At 42.7% G+C, this 17,042-nt stretch overlaps 1 long non-coding RNA gene across 1 annotated transcript; it reads left to right on the top strand.

Annotated features, from left to right (window-relative positions):
- Positions 1–11,951: 11,951 nt before the first annotated feature.
- Positions 11,952–12,670, top strand: LOC134067661 (uncharacterized). Its single transcript, XR_009936535.1, has 3 exons — positions 11,952–12,220; positions 12,325–12,400; positions 12,580–12,670. It is a non-coding gene; the product is annotated as an uncharacterized LOC134067661 (long non-coding RNA).
- Positions 12,671–17,042: the final 4,372 nt, after the last annotated feature.

Genomic DNA, 17,042 nt, shown 5'->3' with positions numbered 1-17,042 from the left:
AGGCTATGTCAGTCACACCATGCCATGTAAAAATATGACATTGCGATGAGCCCAAACCAAAGCAAAATAAACCAGTGAAGCAGATTTCAGTAAACAAAGATGGTATCTCTGGAACCCATCAGCTGCGTCACCTAGGTTGGTTGCCTCAGCAGTATCCAGGTTGAAGTCAGAAGAGAGCACAAATAATGTCCCATTAGGCTGGGCTAGCTGTACCGCTACTTCCCGAAGTGGCACATGAGTGGTTAACCCTCCTGACTGATTATGCAGGCAAACCAACTACGTCGCCTGGCAGTTGGTGAAGAACATATGTTATCTCTTTTGACATGGCCCTCTACGAGAAGGCTGTTCAACTGTTGGATTCCAGACCTGATCTGAAAAAACTCTGTTGTTCCAAGGCTTGGGGAATTGCACACCACAATGGCTGCTCTGAGAGCTCTTGGGATTTCTATTAAAAATTCAGGTATATGCCTGATAGAACCTGATGTCTTTGGTGCAGCAACAACGAGGCAAATCCTGAAGTGTACACACAACAAGTGTTCTTTGCATGGCCCTTATTTACTCATATGTGGCTCTGTACGAATTGGTTCTGGAGAAATTCTTCATGGAGAACAAACAGCTGAGAGATGTTTGCTGGCAGGCAACAGAGCAAGTTGAACCGGCCTGCTCTGAGAAGGACAAATCTACCATGGTTGAGTGTACAATGCAGGCTAATAGTACATTCCTTGAAGCTTTGACTAATGCTGAATTTGTGAAATAATTAAATGAGTGGGAAGCAAACAAAGCTAAAAATGCAATGTTCAGATCCATCATGAATTACATCGAGTGGAGACAATCTCTTCTAGGTGGCAGCTTCTCGCACTGCTGATCTTGCACTCCACCTTCAAGCTACAGAAGGACTTAGCAAGCTTTTCTTTGCATTTGACAGAATCAGAACTCCCCCAAGCTCATCATATCCTCTGCTGTAGGACACTCAAATAGCAACATCCAAATGTACTTTGAAAGAAACAACCATAAAGAAGCAGATACCGATTCATCATGCAGTTTTGGCATCAAATCGCAACCCCCCTGATGCAATGCTGATGTTCTTCTCTCCTGACTCTGATGTTCTATCATTGGTCGTAGCAAACTAGAGGACTTGGTTGAAAGATACTTGTATTTCAATGACATCTGGGATTCTGCAAGTGGAACCAATTTGGACAGCTCTACTGTAGGTGTAGATCATCCAAAGTCTTTACCAGCATTTCATGCATTCACAGCAGCAGCCAACACCAGGCGCTTTTCTGGAATAGAAAAGGCCACATGGTTCAACATCTACTTGAAAGCAGATGATTGTGTCCTCAGTGCTCTACAGATGCTCTCACAAAAAAGTGAAAAGGATCAGCTATCTACTTTGGCGAAGTTTGTGTGCTGCATACTTACCAAAGAAGGTTCATATTGAAGGTTCAGTGTTGTCGGAAGCAAAGCAGACAAATGTTAGCCTTCTTCAGGAAAGGGTGTGCGTACATGCCTTGAAAGTGTTTTGTGTTTTCTACCACAGCATTGGCAAGAGCTGTTTCCACACAATAGCCCTGCTTATTCATAAGACCCATCAGTTTTTTTAAACTTGTATCATGGTAAACAGTCAATTCCACAGTCAGCAGCATTGAAAATGTTCTTGATTGAGGAATACATATGAAGGCGTTTTCTGCCATTGTTTTTAAATACTTAATAGTATACTTTTTTTATCAGGAACTATTAAGTATTTTAATAATAAAGGGCTAAAACCTTAATCCTCCATAAAGGATAGCTACTATCCATGTCAGGTTTGGAAGTTTGTGCAAATTAACGCCTATTCAGTATATTAAGCATAATTTGCATATTTAAACATTGCATTTCAGAAAACTTGTAATACAAAAAAATCTTGTCTTAATGTAAGTGAATAACTGGGGAAGTTTTGTGGTGATACATAAAAGTTTAAAATGTAACCCTATCTACCAGTATAGCAATATATATGGCGTTTTTAACGCAATAGTACACCATTTTCAAGACCCAAAATGACTGCTTTAATGAAAATTGTCAAACAAAGATTTCCTGATTCTTCAGGTTCTAAGGATTCCAAAAATATATAGTTTTCATAATCCCCCCAAAAATTGAACGAAATTACACAAGGAAACTGACTATAGGCCTATGAGTAAAAAGACTTAGTAGCCTATAACTCCACACTAAAGAAATTTGAAAGAAATTCAAATTCAAAATGCAATTCATCACGATATTGGAATATGGCAAAGACCTAACCCCCAGACAGCAAAATGTATTTGGGCCAGATTTGCGCCAAATCGTCACTTGCATTTGGCCCAAATCCGATATATGGATCTGCGCCGGGGTCTTTTTTTCCAACGGCCCAATACCGGATCAGTTCCGAATTACGGATCAGAAACAGAGCTGGGCCAAAACTGGCCCAGTACCGTTGTTAATGGCATCGCATTTGGTGCGGATCTGGCCCGGATCCGTGACTCATATTCTACATTTGGGGCTCATCTGGCCCAGATCCACGATTCATATTTTACATCTGGGGCTCATCTGGCCCTGGTCCGTGATTCATAGTTAGGCTATCATACAAAAAATACCCACACAATTTGTAATTTTCAAAGTATTTTTTATTTTGAAAATGCAAAAGAGAACACTACGTGTGCCCTAACATAGCACAAACCAATACACGTAATATGAAATGTAAACGTAATGTGTCTTTCCAAATGTAGGCCTATTTGTTTCCATTTTCATTGTCTTGTGTTGATAAACAAACTTCGCCAAAAGAACTTGAATCCAACATTATGACACACAGCATGAACAATCATTTGTTGAATCCAGCACATAATCACAACGTTAAAGAAGATCAATGTTAAAAGTCGTAGCCTAGGCTATCTCCGTGTCGGCTTTACTGTGTCGGCTTTACTGCTCATTAGGTGGGACCAGGCAAGGCGACCACCCCGCGGCCGACAGCAAGGTTACTGTGTAGGGCAGGCTATCTCCGTGTCGGCTTTTTCAGACTTGCGATTCTCCCTCACTGCTCCTGTAAGACGTAGGCTACAAAGGCACACAAAGCAAAGAATAAAGAGTAAATATTAGATTCAATATTCAAAGATTATTACATGACAGTATCGTCTCTGTCACGTTTGTAAATGTTTGCAGGAACACTGTGTGAGCATGCACACACACACACACACACTCACACTAACTCTCTCTCTCTCTCTCACACACACACTCATGCCGGGAGACCTGACACTTTCTTGGCAACTGTTTTACAGTAGACATACATGCACTCTGTAGGCAAGAACGCAGCCTATTTACTGGGGTCTTATTCCATGACTTTCCAGTCTGGGATGAGGACAATTCCCCTGGAGCAGCATGCACCCTCCCTCACCTGGGCAGCCTCAAAGAATGGACCGTGCTATTATGCAACTGTAATAAAACATACCGTGATAGCCTTCCTCAATCCCTCTCCATATGTGTGTGTGTGTGTGTGTGTGTGTGTGTGTGTGTGACAAACAGTGAACCAGGCTGAGGAAATCTGCAATTGGTGTTTAAAGGGCAGAGAACACAATGTACTCTCATGCCTTTCAAGATTGTATGAATCTACATGCAATAATCTCATGCCATTAGCCTACTTCAACAACTGTTCAGAGAAGCTTCATTAAAGCGTATCTGTCAGAAACGATTAACATATGCTTGATGTGTTTTATAAGGGTTGGAGACCCCTTCTGCTTTGTTGACTCTTTAAAAGCCAACCGAGGCCATCTGTTTGCTTTCATAGTCAAACCCATACAAAAGGCGTTCATGTTGCTATATCCGAAACAATAACAAAAATTGCCCTTCCGGACCATTAGAATTTCGACTGTCAAGATGCAAACGCTAAACACAGATACTGGTTCATTTTAATTCTGCAGCAGTTCAAGATAGACCACCGTATGATAAACTTGATGTTTGATGGTGCGTTCAGCGACCAGCAGGCAAAATAATAAAGCTCGTATAGTAGCCGTTACACATTACTGTGGGTGTATCCCAATTTCTGAAATACTTTAGAACTTCAAATTCTGCAAAACTTTCTGTTAGCAGTTACTGAAACGCTAACGGTAGCGTAACCCTGGCTCGCAGGGCAAACTAACTATGGAACTGTAGTTACCAAGCTGTAAAGCGGATTTATTACTTCTGAAATATGGTTCTTTTCTGATACAAATTGATATATCGCCAATATCAATATACTTGCATTCGCCTTCGGAGTAGTGCAAGTTAGCCGAAGTTAGCAGCCGCGTTATGTACATTAGCTATCATAAACGCTGCTATTTCCTCCAGCATGCTATCATGCCAGACCAATTATTTCGATCGTGTTGAAACCTTTCTTTTAGGTCTATGGTTGAAACACAGCTACGCTGAAAAGAACAACACATTTCACCATAAATCATCACATTATCCTTTCGGCTCAGGAGCAGCCTCCATGATGAAATGTGAAAAGTGACTTCTGTTTATTTTCTCACATTATGTTGTACAATAAATCAGACCACCAGTGAGAGGCAGTGTGTCTTACTTGATATGAGAGGGCGCCAGCCGCCAGCGAGCCTTTTACACAGACGGACAGTAAAAAAAAAAAATAAAAAAAATAAAGGAGGCCTTTTATTGTCAAAGTAAAAGTCGGTCATTTGGTTCGGTTGCATACTATTTTCTAAATGTCATCATATGGGCATTTATTTCTCCTAAATGTTTTATTTCCTCAGTGTCAGCCAACGCATGGCTATTGAAAGCAGGTTGAATGGCTACATTATTCATATTTGTTTTAAATGGAGAAACTGTAGCAGGTTTGTGAAAAAAGGAACACGGAAAGTTGACAGAGTTCACGATGCGTCTGACGTAGCCTAGGACCTGGCCTGCTCGACTGTGATGTCACAATGAAATAAATTATCCAAAGTTCTCCTCAGCAATATTTCATTCAGTTGATCGCACATTGATTACAGGGAAGCCCATTTCTGAAAATGCTCTGGTCGAATTGAGACATACCTGATCTATAAAGAATTGTATTCTTTATAGATCAGTGAGATGAGGTAGGTAAATCTCAGCTAGCCATATCCATTACTGGGAATTATTTATTATAGATAATAATAATAATAATAGAAATAACAACATGTCATTTAGAAAGTGCCTTTCAGTGATAAAAAAGCTTGCTATTTAATATCTAGAAAATGGTGAATTCCAGTGAAAGACTGGTTGCTGAGGAGCAAAGTGCCACACATGATGACGGTAAGGCTTTATACCCCCTTCATTCTGTTTTGTAACACGAAATGTAGCCTACGTGTTGCGATATCAAAATGACTTTGTAACCTGGAACCTAAATTTGTATTGTTCGGTCTGTATAGCAGCTCCGCTAACACCTCCCTCACCCTCTGCGGAGCAAAAGATGGTGAAAGTCCACACCGTGAGACTGCCTGAGGGTTTGTCAGTCTGTACCTACTTAAAGGACATGGAGAAAGAGTATGTGTCTCATTTTGTCCTACGTACCTGAAATAGTATTTTATCATTTAATCTGCAAAAGCACTCAAATGACATATTGTACCTCTTCTGTAGGCAATGGACAGCTATTTCTCAAGGAACCATTGGCCCTGTGAGTGACTAATCTTTTTCAAATATGTTACCAAAAATAATTTTACATACCTAGAAATATGATTACAAGGAATTACCAGTGAAATGAAAATGCATAAAATGCAATGTAAATATGTCAAACATGTGTTGATAGGGTAGACATAGTGGTTGCTAAGTTAAATAAAGTGGTTGCTATGAAGGTTGCCATGGTGATTATGTTAGTTGCTTCGGCAGTTGCTAGGTTGACATGACAGTGGTTGTTTGGTTGTTGCTAGGGTGATTGATATGGTTGCTAGGGTGCTGCTAAGGTAGACATGGTGGTTGCTATGCTGGGTGCTATGTTGGTTGCTATGTTTACAGTATGGTAGTGGTTGCTAAGGTAATTAAGATTGTTGCTAGGGTGTTGCTAGGGCTATCACAGTGTTTACTATACTATTTAAAGGAATATTTCGGTATTTTACACTTTAAGCCCGTTTTCTGTATTGCCTAGCATGAAAACGAGTGTTTGACACCGAAATCTCGACGATTGAGCCTGTGTGTGCATTTCGGCACCTTTAGAATGTTCTCTGTATGGCCTTAACATTGCTCCCTATGTGCATAAACTATTCTGTCCTTAAAACACCCCTAAACGTTCGTTTTTTAAAATGTGCAGCTCACCGAGTGGTTACTGGTCTTCAACGATCTTCTATAGCAAGTTTGACAGCGAAATGTAGCTTCAGTCATAGTTTATCAGGGATTTTCGAAATCCCGGAAGTAATTTTTCAGATAACTCACAACCGTGTTTGCCTAATATAACACAACAGAATTTGAATTTCACTGCGAAACTTGCTATAGAAGATCATTGAAGACCAGTAACCACTCGGTGAGCTGCACATTTTTAAAAACGAACGTTTAGGGGTGTTTTAAGGACAGAATAGTTTATGCACATAGGGAGCAATGTTAACGCCATACAGAGAACATTCTAAAGTTGCCGAAATGCACAAACAGGCTCAATCGTCGATATTTCGGTGTCAAACACTCGTGTTCATGCTAGGCAATACAGAAAACGGGCTTAAAGTGTAAAATACCGAAATATTCCTTTAAAGTGATTGCCTTTGTGGTTGCTATGTTGACATTACCCAGTAAGCTCAAGAACGTCTGCAAGGTGTCTTGAAGATGTGTTCGAAAGGTCTGCTGGACGGCTGTAAGATGTATTCTAGAGAGCGTTTGCTCATCTGGCAGACGTATCTGATACGTCTTGCTAAGATCTTCAAACAGTGTTTAGCAGCCGTATCCCAGATGCTCATCAATACGTCATAATAGGACATCCATCTCCCTAACGTCTTACAAAGATCTTATAAAGGTATTAAATATGATAAAGATCTAGAACTACGACACGCATTCTCAGTGAGATGCCGCCGCTGTTTGTAAGATCAAAATAAGATGTTCTAAATGGAACGCGATGTAATTAAGCTGTTCAGATCTTGCAGGCGTCTTGGAGACGTATTTGTCTCTATTTGTGCTGACTGGGTATGATAATGGCTGCTAGGTTGACATTATAATGGTGGTTGTCAAGTTGTTGCTTGGGTAATTATGTTAGTTGCTAAAGCAGTTGCTAGGTTGACAAGATAGTGGTTGTTTGGTTGTTGCTAAGGTGATTGATATGGTTGCTAAGGTGTGGCTAGGGTAGACATGGTGGTTGCTATGCTGGTTGCTATGTTTACAGTATGGTAGTGGTGGGTATGATAATGGCTGCTAGGTTGACATTATAATGGTGGTTGTCAAGTTGTTGCTTGGGTAATTATGTTAGTTGCTAAAGCAGTTGCTAGGTTGACATGATAGTGGTTGTTTGGTTGTTGCTAAGGTGATTGATATGGTTGCTAAGGTGTGGCTAGGGTAGACATGGTGGTTGCTATGCTGGTTGCTATGTTTACAGTATGGTAGTGGTTGCTAAGGTAATTAAGATTGTTGCTAGGGTGTTGCTAGGGCTTTCACAGTGTTTACTATGCTATTTAAAGTGATTGCCTTTGTGGTTGCTATGTTGACATTATGATAATGGCTGCTAGGTTGACATTATAATGGTGGTTGTCAGGTTGTTGCTTGGCTAAATGAGACAGTTGCCAGGGTGTTGCTAGAGTGATCAGTAATTTCAATACAATATAACAAATGTTACAAAAATGACAAAAGAATAGCAGCCATGTCCTTAAGAAGACCTATTTTTTTAAAAATTAATGAAGTTTGTACATAAAGTGTTGAGAACAGTGGTGCTAATCTGAGAATGGTTGTCATTGTCATTATTCTCAATACAATATTTCAATACAATATTTTCAATATTTTCATGCACTGCAATTAGTTTCAGAGGTCAACAGGTCATGCAGAACAACCTGATTTATTGTCCTTGTTCAAAATAGGTTACAAGGGTCGCGGTCCTCAAAGTATGCAAAAGCATAGTACAGGTGGTGTCCTTGAGTGCCATCAAGGTTGTTATTCCAGCTGTTATGAGACTGGCGATACGAGACCCAGAGACTCCACTGGCGTCAGGTGCAGTGGACGAACCTGAAGAGCCTAGCAGTGAGACACCAGTCAGATGTGCGTCATCATCATCATCGTCAATCATGTACATCGAGGATGAAAAAGATGTGATGATTCTTAAGCATGGTAACCTGGTGGATATTGTTCCAAAGAATGACACTAGCAGGCTGCCTTCATGGTGTGTAATTGCCCTCAAAGAGACGCCTGTTGCTGAGTTGTCACCAAAGAGGTAGGTTTATGAAAGAATGTAATAATGTCAGTATATATGATACAAAATATGATACTATGACTTTAATATAGTGTATACAGTGTGATTAAGTGTTTTCCTCTGTCTGGAAGGTCTTGCTCATCTGTTGGAGCTGCTTCATTCAGTGGACTCCTGAAAGCTAATTATGGGATATCCGTGGCGAGCATCCGGAACTCTGTTCAGAAGAATCTGAGCCAATTAGATGGAGTTGGTCCTGCAGCCAACTCGAACCACTTGAACCATGCCATCGTTAGAGAGGTTGTTGACATGGTCAATTTCAACATTGCCAAGGCCTGCAAGATGCCGAATGGCGCCAAGGAGACCAAGAGCCATGAGTTGGTTCACATTGTGACTTCTCTGATTGATGCTCATGCCATTTCTGAGACAGGCACCATTTTGGCTGTGGAGGAAAATGAAGAGCTGGACACAGCCTTAGAGTGCACTACTGGAGAAGCTATGACTGCTGTTATCAGTGCCGCAGAAACATGTTTTGATGGAAACAAGAAGGCAAAGTCACTGCTGGCATCGATGAAAAGTGCTCTTAGAATCTTGACTGACAAAAGCACTTCTGTTGAAGATACTCAGCTATGTCTAATAGAGGAAAAGCCTTCAGTAAGCGATAAAGAGATTGCCAGCCAAAAGGCTAACCAGGCTCACAGAGAGATAGTGCAGAAACTTAGCTGTGAAGACTTCCATAGCCAGGCGACAAAGGCCGTCAGCGATGTTCTCAGTGCTGAGATCCGGCCACAAAGCAGTGCGGTACCAAACGATGGTCTGCCTTCTCCCACCCCATCTGTCCAAAGCACTGCCTCTCTGATTGTTGATGCTTTTGTGGCTGACATCATGTCAGCAGTTAGGGCCACTCAAAGCTCGCCCATGTGTGAGAAAGAGGGGGGATCGGCTGCTCAGGGCGGAGACCGTCCACACTTCCTAAAGAACCAGAGAGTCGTAGTCACCGGAGGGCTTTATCACAAAGTGCGCGCCATGCTTTGGCACTTTTTCAAGAAGCTGAGTGGAACCTCTTCTGTTCACCAGAGTGAGAAAGTGATGGAGAAGAAGTCAGGAGTGATGGAGGATGCTCACAGTTCCCATGACTCTGTGAAAACAGTGCCCTCCGTTGTTAGTGAGTCCGAGCTGAGGCTCCTTGCTCAAAGTGACCAAGCCCTTGCCGCTGTGAGGGTGTGCCATATGACCCAGAACGAGCTGGACTCTTGCACCATAGATGTTTTGAATAATGTGGCTTTTTCATACCTGCCCAAGTATTCACGAGAACGGGTTTTGAATACACCTGTTCAAGAGTTTGTGGACGGCATCCTCTCCGAAATCGACAACTGGTCATCATCCGGCTCATCACCAACTGACGACACCAAATGTGATGAGCAATTGTCTGGCAGGCCAACAAGCGCATCTCTTCCATGCCTCTCAAACCTAGGCAGTGAAAAGTGTAAGAGAAGAGCTCTCAAGGCAGCGAGTGATGTGATGCTTACGGCAGTTAGTGGCTGCATTTCTTTGCGCCCATGCTCGCCTGATGGCCCAATGCTCAACAAAGATTTGTCCGAAAATCTGCCAGTGGGCTCCAGATGCCAGCTGGAACATGAACAGACCACTCCAGATGTGAATTCTGCAGCCAAACGCATTGTTGATCAGTTCGTAAATGGCATGAGGACTTGTCTTGAGACCCTCCAGTGTGACAATGGGACTCCAAAAGGAGGTTGTTTCACAGGTGTTTCAACAATTTTCCAAAGTGTGGAAGACACCGTGAGAGAGTTTTTCACCCATGTATCATGCAAGGGCAAAGGCCAAGTTGAACAGCTTGAGGCCCAATCCCTGTGTTCCGAGGTCTCTGCGCACTGTAAGCGTCAAAGTGAGGGCTGCAATGGCTGTGCAAAAGCAGTGACGCGAAAGATGCTGATGCTCTTCACGGCAAAGTCGGTTCCAGCTGACTCTTCCAGCTCTGCTGTAGCGTCCGTCGTAGATAGCATTATTCTTGAGCTAGAAACCCAACTGGCCTGTTCTGGCACACGTGATTCTGGTGAGTCCAGCCTTGTGAAATCTGAAATGGCAGACAAACTCTCCAGCGATGAGTTCCACGCTACCGTGACTAGGGAAGTGAGCCAGGTGCTGCTTAAATTAGCGCAAAGTTTTACTGGACCTGTGATGTTGGACAACCCCCTAGGCTTCTCTCCTGCCTCTGATTCCGCTTCCATCGCATCCAGCCTCGTGGGAACCGTTCTAGATGGAGTCCGATGCCTGATGAGCTCCCCAGCCCAAGATGCTCTGACTCAAGATTTGAAAGTGTGGTCCGCCACACGTGATATGTACGGTCGCTTGCAGTTGAATCTCAGAGATTTCTTTACGAAGCTGTCAAGCCGCCAAAGGAAGGCTGTGCATTCTGCTTCAGCTAAGGAAGCTATCGGCCAAGTCTTGCTTTGCATTCAGGAGGAGCTCGCAAACTCAAGCAAGTTCCAAAGTTCTGACGACAACGTCAAGGAGATAACGGTCGTCATTGATTCACTGATTGAAGATGTTGGGATGGTGGACCGTCACACTGACCTGGACCAGGATAGGCCCCTCTCCTCCTTATCTGGTACCTCAGAAGGAAGCTGGTCAAACTGGAGTGAGGAGAGCCTTCCTGAAGAGTCTGTGGTCATACCAGAGGTCTCCACTGCAGCCCCCATGGCAGCAGACACATTGGTGGCTGTGAACATTGACCTGAGCGATTTGCCTCAAGATGAGGCTTCTGCGTGTGTACCGCACGAAACCGTAGTGAGCGCTGTGAACAGCATCACCTCGACGCTCGGCTTGCAAAATGAGGAGAGCTCCAGCAGGCTGCCCTCTCAGGGTCATCTGACCTCAGTGTGGAAGAGATTAGAAAAGGCTCTCTCCCAGGGACATATTCAGTCCTCTCAGGACCTGATTGAGGACGTTTACCAGATTCTCCTGAAGGGTACACAAACTGTTGCTGCTGCAAAGTCTGCCTCCGACTCTGCTCTTGTTGCCATGAAACAGGCCCAGGATGTACCTCAAGGAGCCATGGTTAGCCAGATCATAGGCATGTTCGCACAGGAGTGTGTGAGGGATTTATTTCTGCCTTGCTTCAAATTGCCCTCGTCATGGAAGTCAGGTGCAAGGGCCCCCCTGAGGTCGGCCGCTGCCTCAGTGTCCTGTCCAGGTGGCCTAAGCTCCATGGCCAGAAACGGAGAGGACCGCGCCGCGGAATCACCGTCTCAGATTCTGGCAGAGGTACTGCAGGTTGCCATGAATGCGATGGTCGCTGACGTCATGAATATACTCTCCCTGGCAACGCGTTCGCCCATGGATATGGAAGCTTTTCTGAAGGAGTCTGGTTTACCCGGTTACGATGTTGCCTTCATCAAACCAGATTTAGGACTCCTGGACGACAAGAGACGTGCAGACAGTCAGGAAGGTTCTACTGACTACTCCAGCCTTGTGTCTGTGCTCATGATCCGCCTGCTGTCAAAGCTACAAAATGAGGATTCACTCTCTGACGATATGCTGGATCAATGCAGAGAACTTATCAACAAGGTGCTCTCTGAGCTCACAGCAGCACTTGGTGTCTCCAAAACTGACTTTTGCCCTGCTGGAGTGAACATTTGCAAAGTATTCAAAGTTATCTACAATAACCTCCTGAGTGAATATGGATCAAAGAACAGTGTCCTGTTGGCCTTGGAGATAAAGGACCCCTCAGTAGAGAAGATTGTTGTGAGATCTTTGATCAGCGAGATTACAACTGATGTGACAAATGATAATGACGCTACACCTAAGAAAGACAAGAGAGGGAGTGGATGCTTTCAGTTCCTTCCAAATATGAAGAAGATTAAGTCTTGCCTGAAGGTAAAATTGACCTTTTTACATTATGTTAAAACACTGTTATGATATGCCACACGCTCAAGATTTGTATAAATAATGATTGACTGCTCTGCCTCTCCGATGATCAGAGAAACAAGTCAGGCAGCCAAAGAAAGGCCAACGCAGATGGAGCCACAGCAATCAGCATCACTGACAATATTGCCGGTAAGTGTACATTACACACACAGGCTTGTGTCCAAGTGGGAGCACCACATGTCCAAAATGTGAATCTATTCTAATTCATAAATTAATATTTTGTATTGTGTGATCGAAGTAGTAATCTTTTTTAAATCAGAAATTCATAAATTCATCAAGTCACCTTTTCCAACCTGCCTCTTGTTCAGTTTCCCCAGAGTCCTTTGCCTGTTCGGTCTCATTGGATGAGGAGCCATGCATCCCCATTGGCTCACCTGAGAAGAGACGCTCTCTCTTCACCCGTATCAGATCTTTCTTTAAGAGGAGGTCTTCTGCGGTCTCGCCAGTGTAGCTCAAGTAACAACTTGAATGGCCTCAGCTGTGGCGCAACTGGCTGGGGCACCTGCACTGTACGGCGGTGACCTGGGTTCGATTCCCGCCCTGCGGTCCTTTCCGGATATCACCCCTGCTCTCTCTCCCATTCACTTCCTGTCACCCTTCACTTCAAAAGGCCCCAAAATCTTTAATCTAAATGTAACTTTTTGAACCTCTGTTATTTTTTGCTCCTGTGCGTCCCCATTGGCTCACCTGAGAAGAGATGTTCTCTCTTCACCTGCATCAGATCTTTCTTTAAGAGGAGGTCCTCTGCGGTCTCGCCAGTGCAGCACAAGTAACAACTTGAACCAACCAAACGGAAAAACTTGAATTTGAATTTATTCTTTTAGAACCTCTGCTATTTTTTGCTCCTGTGCGGCCCCATTGGATGAGGAGCCATGCGCTGCCTCTGGCTCTCCTGAGAGGAGATGCTCTCTCTTCACCCGCATCTTTAAGAGGAGGTCCCATGTGGTCTTGCCAGTGCAGCTCAAATAGACAAACAAAAAACTTGAATTTAATTTTATTCTTTTACTTTTTGAACCTCTGTTATTTTTTGCTCCTGTGCGTCCCCATTGGCTCACCTGAGAAGAGATGTTCTCTCTTCACCTGAATCAGATCTTTCTTTAAGAGGAGGTCCTCTGCGGTCTCGCCAGTGCAGCACAAGTAACAACTTGAACCAACCAAATAGACAAACAAAAAACTTGAATCTAAATTTATTCTTTTAATTTTTGAACCTGTTATTTTTTGCTCCTGTGCGGCCCCATTGGATGAAGAGCCATGCTCCGCCTCTGGCTCTCCTGAGAGGAGATGCTCTCTCTTCACCCGCATCTTTAAGAGGAGGTCCTCTGCGGTCTCGCCAGTGCAGCTCAAGTAGCAACTTGAACCAACCAAACGGAAAAACTTGAATTTAAATGTATTCTTTTACTTACTTTGATAGTAGATATTGACAGGAAGTGAATGGAAGGGAGAGCAGGGGTAGGAACCAGAAAGGAACATGGGCCAGGAATTGAACCCGGGTCACCGGCGTGCAATGCAGGTGCCCCAGCCAGTTGCGCCACAGCTGGGGCCCTACAACTGATCTTTCTTTCTTTGAGACGAGTTCCCATGTGGCCTCGCCAGTGCAGCTCAACTAGACAAAAAAAAACTTGAATTTAAATGTATTCTTTTACTTTTTGAACCTTCTCAAGAGGACAATTAAGTCAATAAAACTCAATAAACTATTCATGCATTCAACTGTCTCGTTGTCTTTTTTTTTTCTGAAGTTCAAGTAGAAGTTTAAGCAAGTCAAGTCAAGTCAAGTTTATTTATATAGCGCATTTCATACACAGAGGTCATTCAATGTGCTTTACATAAACAAAATCCAAACAGTAATAGCAGATGTGCAGTGTCATGTTTAGTAAGTAAGTAAGTAATGTAATGTAATATTTATTCATAAAGCACATTTACAACAATTCACACTGACCAAAGTGCTGTACATAGTATAATAAAAAAGGTAAAGAAATAAAATGAAATAATATACAATAAAATGAAATAAAATAATAAGTAAAGTAAATAAATAACAATACTGAATAAAAATTACACATAAAACACAAAAACATCAAATTAAGGGGGAGAGAAAGCAAGGGTGTAAAGGTGGGTTTTGAGCCTTGATTTAAAAGTGGAAATGAAGGGGGCATCATCACGTATTTGTGGTGGCCGCAACAGCAAAGGCCCAGACAGCTTTTTGTTATAATCGGGAGTGGTGAATATGTAGAAGACCGTAAGGGAACAGGAACACTGGTACTGAAAAAACAATTCAACACAAAGAAAATTCATCATCAACCGTTTTTTATTCAGGGAAAATTGACTGAGCATCAGGCTCTTTTACAGCAATGCCCTGAGTCACAAAACATACAACAAAAATAATCAAAATAATAAAACAAGAATAAGAAAAAAAAAATACAAAAAGTAAATAATTAATTATTTTTAAAAGTAAATAATTGATTATACTGAACATTAATAGATTTGCATAACTAGTATATATTTCAATTGTTTGTGAACGTTTACCTGCTGTGAGCATCCATTTAGAAATAAATGTAGAATTCTAGAAATCCTGGATCTTATCATTAGGCTAGCAGGCTAGTTAACCGTTACCGTACCCACTAGACAGCATAGCCTACCCAACTTGTCTGACACGTCCCAGGTTGTCAGAATGCCTGTGTAAACTAAGTTTGTGAACTTTTCGGTTACATATAATATTTATCAGACTAACATGACATCAACACCAATTTAGTTTTACATTTCTACTAATGCACTTACCATGATCACAAAGACAGCAGTCTTGCCCTCTCTGCTTGTCCGATAGAGAGATGTTCCGTTTAGAGCAAAGATTCTGTTCTAGAATCTTTGGTTTAGAGAGTGTTCTGTTCGGTTACTTTAGGCGCGTCTGATCTGCGCAGCTCCCACGGATCCGGCCCACACCCGCCGGGCGGACCATGGAGCGGACTCAGTTAATTTGTGGCGCTTCTGGTCTGCGCAGCTGCCCCGGATCGGCGCCGCACCCGCCGGACGGACTGTCACAGTCAGAAGCTACCCAGCTAACAATTTCTGGTTAGGAGAACGTTTTTAGAACGTTTTTTTCCTGGTTAGGGGAACGTTGCCTGAAAGTTGCGAAAGTTGCCACAAGGTTCCCCAGGAAAGTTTTCTTGACGAAAATACGTTTTTATCTGGTTATTTATTTTGGTTAGCAGAACGTTCTCCTACCCTTTAGGGAACCTTACAATATTTGCATTAACGTTCCCCTAACCTCCCAGCAACAAAGTGTAAAGGGGAAAAAAATATGTGGATTTATCGTGACATCCAGACACGGCTCCGCTGTAGGCTACACTCCGTCTGCGACGATAGACTATCTGTGACCTGGGAGAGCGACCGTCTCTGATGATTAAGGCAATGACAATTCACTACACGTATATTTTCACTTACCGCTAACTGCTTGCTGAACTGCGACGAATATGACCCGTTGACTACCAGATATGTCAGCTAAATATTTAAATGCGGTTATGTCTAATACTTTCTTGTCTACGGTGTCTTTTTTCCTATAATAAACGATTAGTCAGATCAAAACATCAGCAGAGCAGGCGCTAGCCTAACACATTGTTTCAAAATTCAAAACTGGCTGCTTTTATTGCATCGTATTCCATTAAAAGTCCTCGGTTCAGAATTATGATGGATTTTGGTTTAATTTGTTTTAAATTGGGACTGGGAATTGTGGGATAGGCTGAGTGAACAACACAGTAAACATAGGCTATAACTTGGACTACGTGTTAATAGAAAACAATTCTCCCCCGGGAACACTGTGCTGTTTAAGATGCAGTCTCAACTTTGAGAAAGAATTCGTTGGAGTCCTCATCATCATATTTTCATAACAAATAAAGCTTTAAAAACATGAATGCATTTCAGGTGCCACTCTAATCGATAATGGATTAATCCAACACTATTTGTCAGATGTGCAGTTAGCATTAAATCGTTGTGTGCCTGCCTGGGACTATGGCTAGCTCTTCCACCCGGTTTACCCTGTACAGTGTCTTTTAAAAGCCTGTTGACTGTTGGACTTAATGGAACAAGTGCATGGAGAACGATGTGAAGAATGTGATCGATGCCATACAGCCAGTAGCCTACGTGAGTAACTTTATCTCTGTGTTATCCAAATGTCTTAAAGTTAGCGAGGTTGAGTCTGCTAACACACCAACACACCAGAGGCTGTTTTTTTCACGGACCCGAGATGATGGAAGTAGGCTAGCTTTTCTCAAACTAGCTTCTTCTCGCGCTGGCCCCTTCTTAGCTAGACGGGCTGGCTCTGGTCGGCCGAATATCAATCCAACAGAGGGGGGAAGAATAGAATAGGCCTATATGTCGATTTTGCAACAAATTATTCCGACTAAGTTGCAGTGTGGCTGCTGGCCTTGTTCAATTGGAAACTCATAGAAACTCTGGGGCGATTTTCATCAACAATAATCAACCCCACGCACATAACCAGAATACCGATACAAATAAGATACCAAAAAACAACTAAGTAGCAACGTTGTGTGAAAAGAGAAATGCAACCAGAATATAATCAGGTTTTTTTTTGTTGTAATAACGTTCGGGGAACTTTGATAACCTGGAGCTAACGTTCTCTCCAGGGTATTAGAAGGTTACTGATAAACTAACCACAGGAGAACCAACGGCTAACGTTATTTGCTTGCTGGGATACAACCAAAATATAACGTTTCTTTTTTTAGTTGTAAAAACGTTAGGGGAACGTTATTTGTTTTGACAA

Source organism: Sardina pilchardus, chromosome 20 (assembly GCF_963854185.1).
Source record: "Sardina pilchardus chromosome 20, fSarPil1.1, whole genome shotgun sequence".
Taxonomy (NCBI): domain Eukaryota; kingdom Metazoa; phylum Chordata; class Actinopteri; order Clupeiformes; family Clupeidae; genus Sardina; species Sardina pilchardus.
This window is presented reverse-complemented; position numbering and strand designations above follow the sequence as displayed.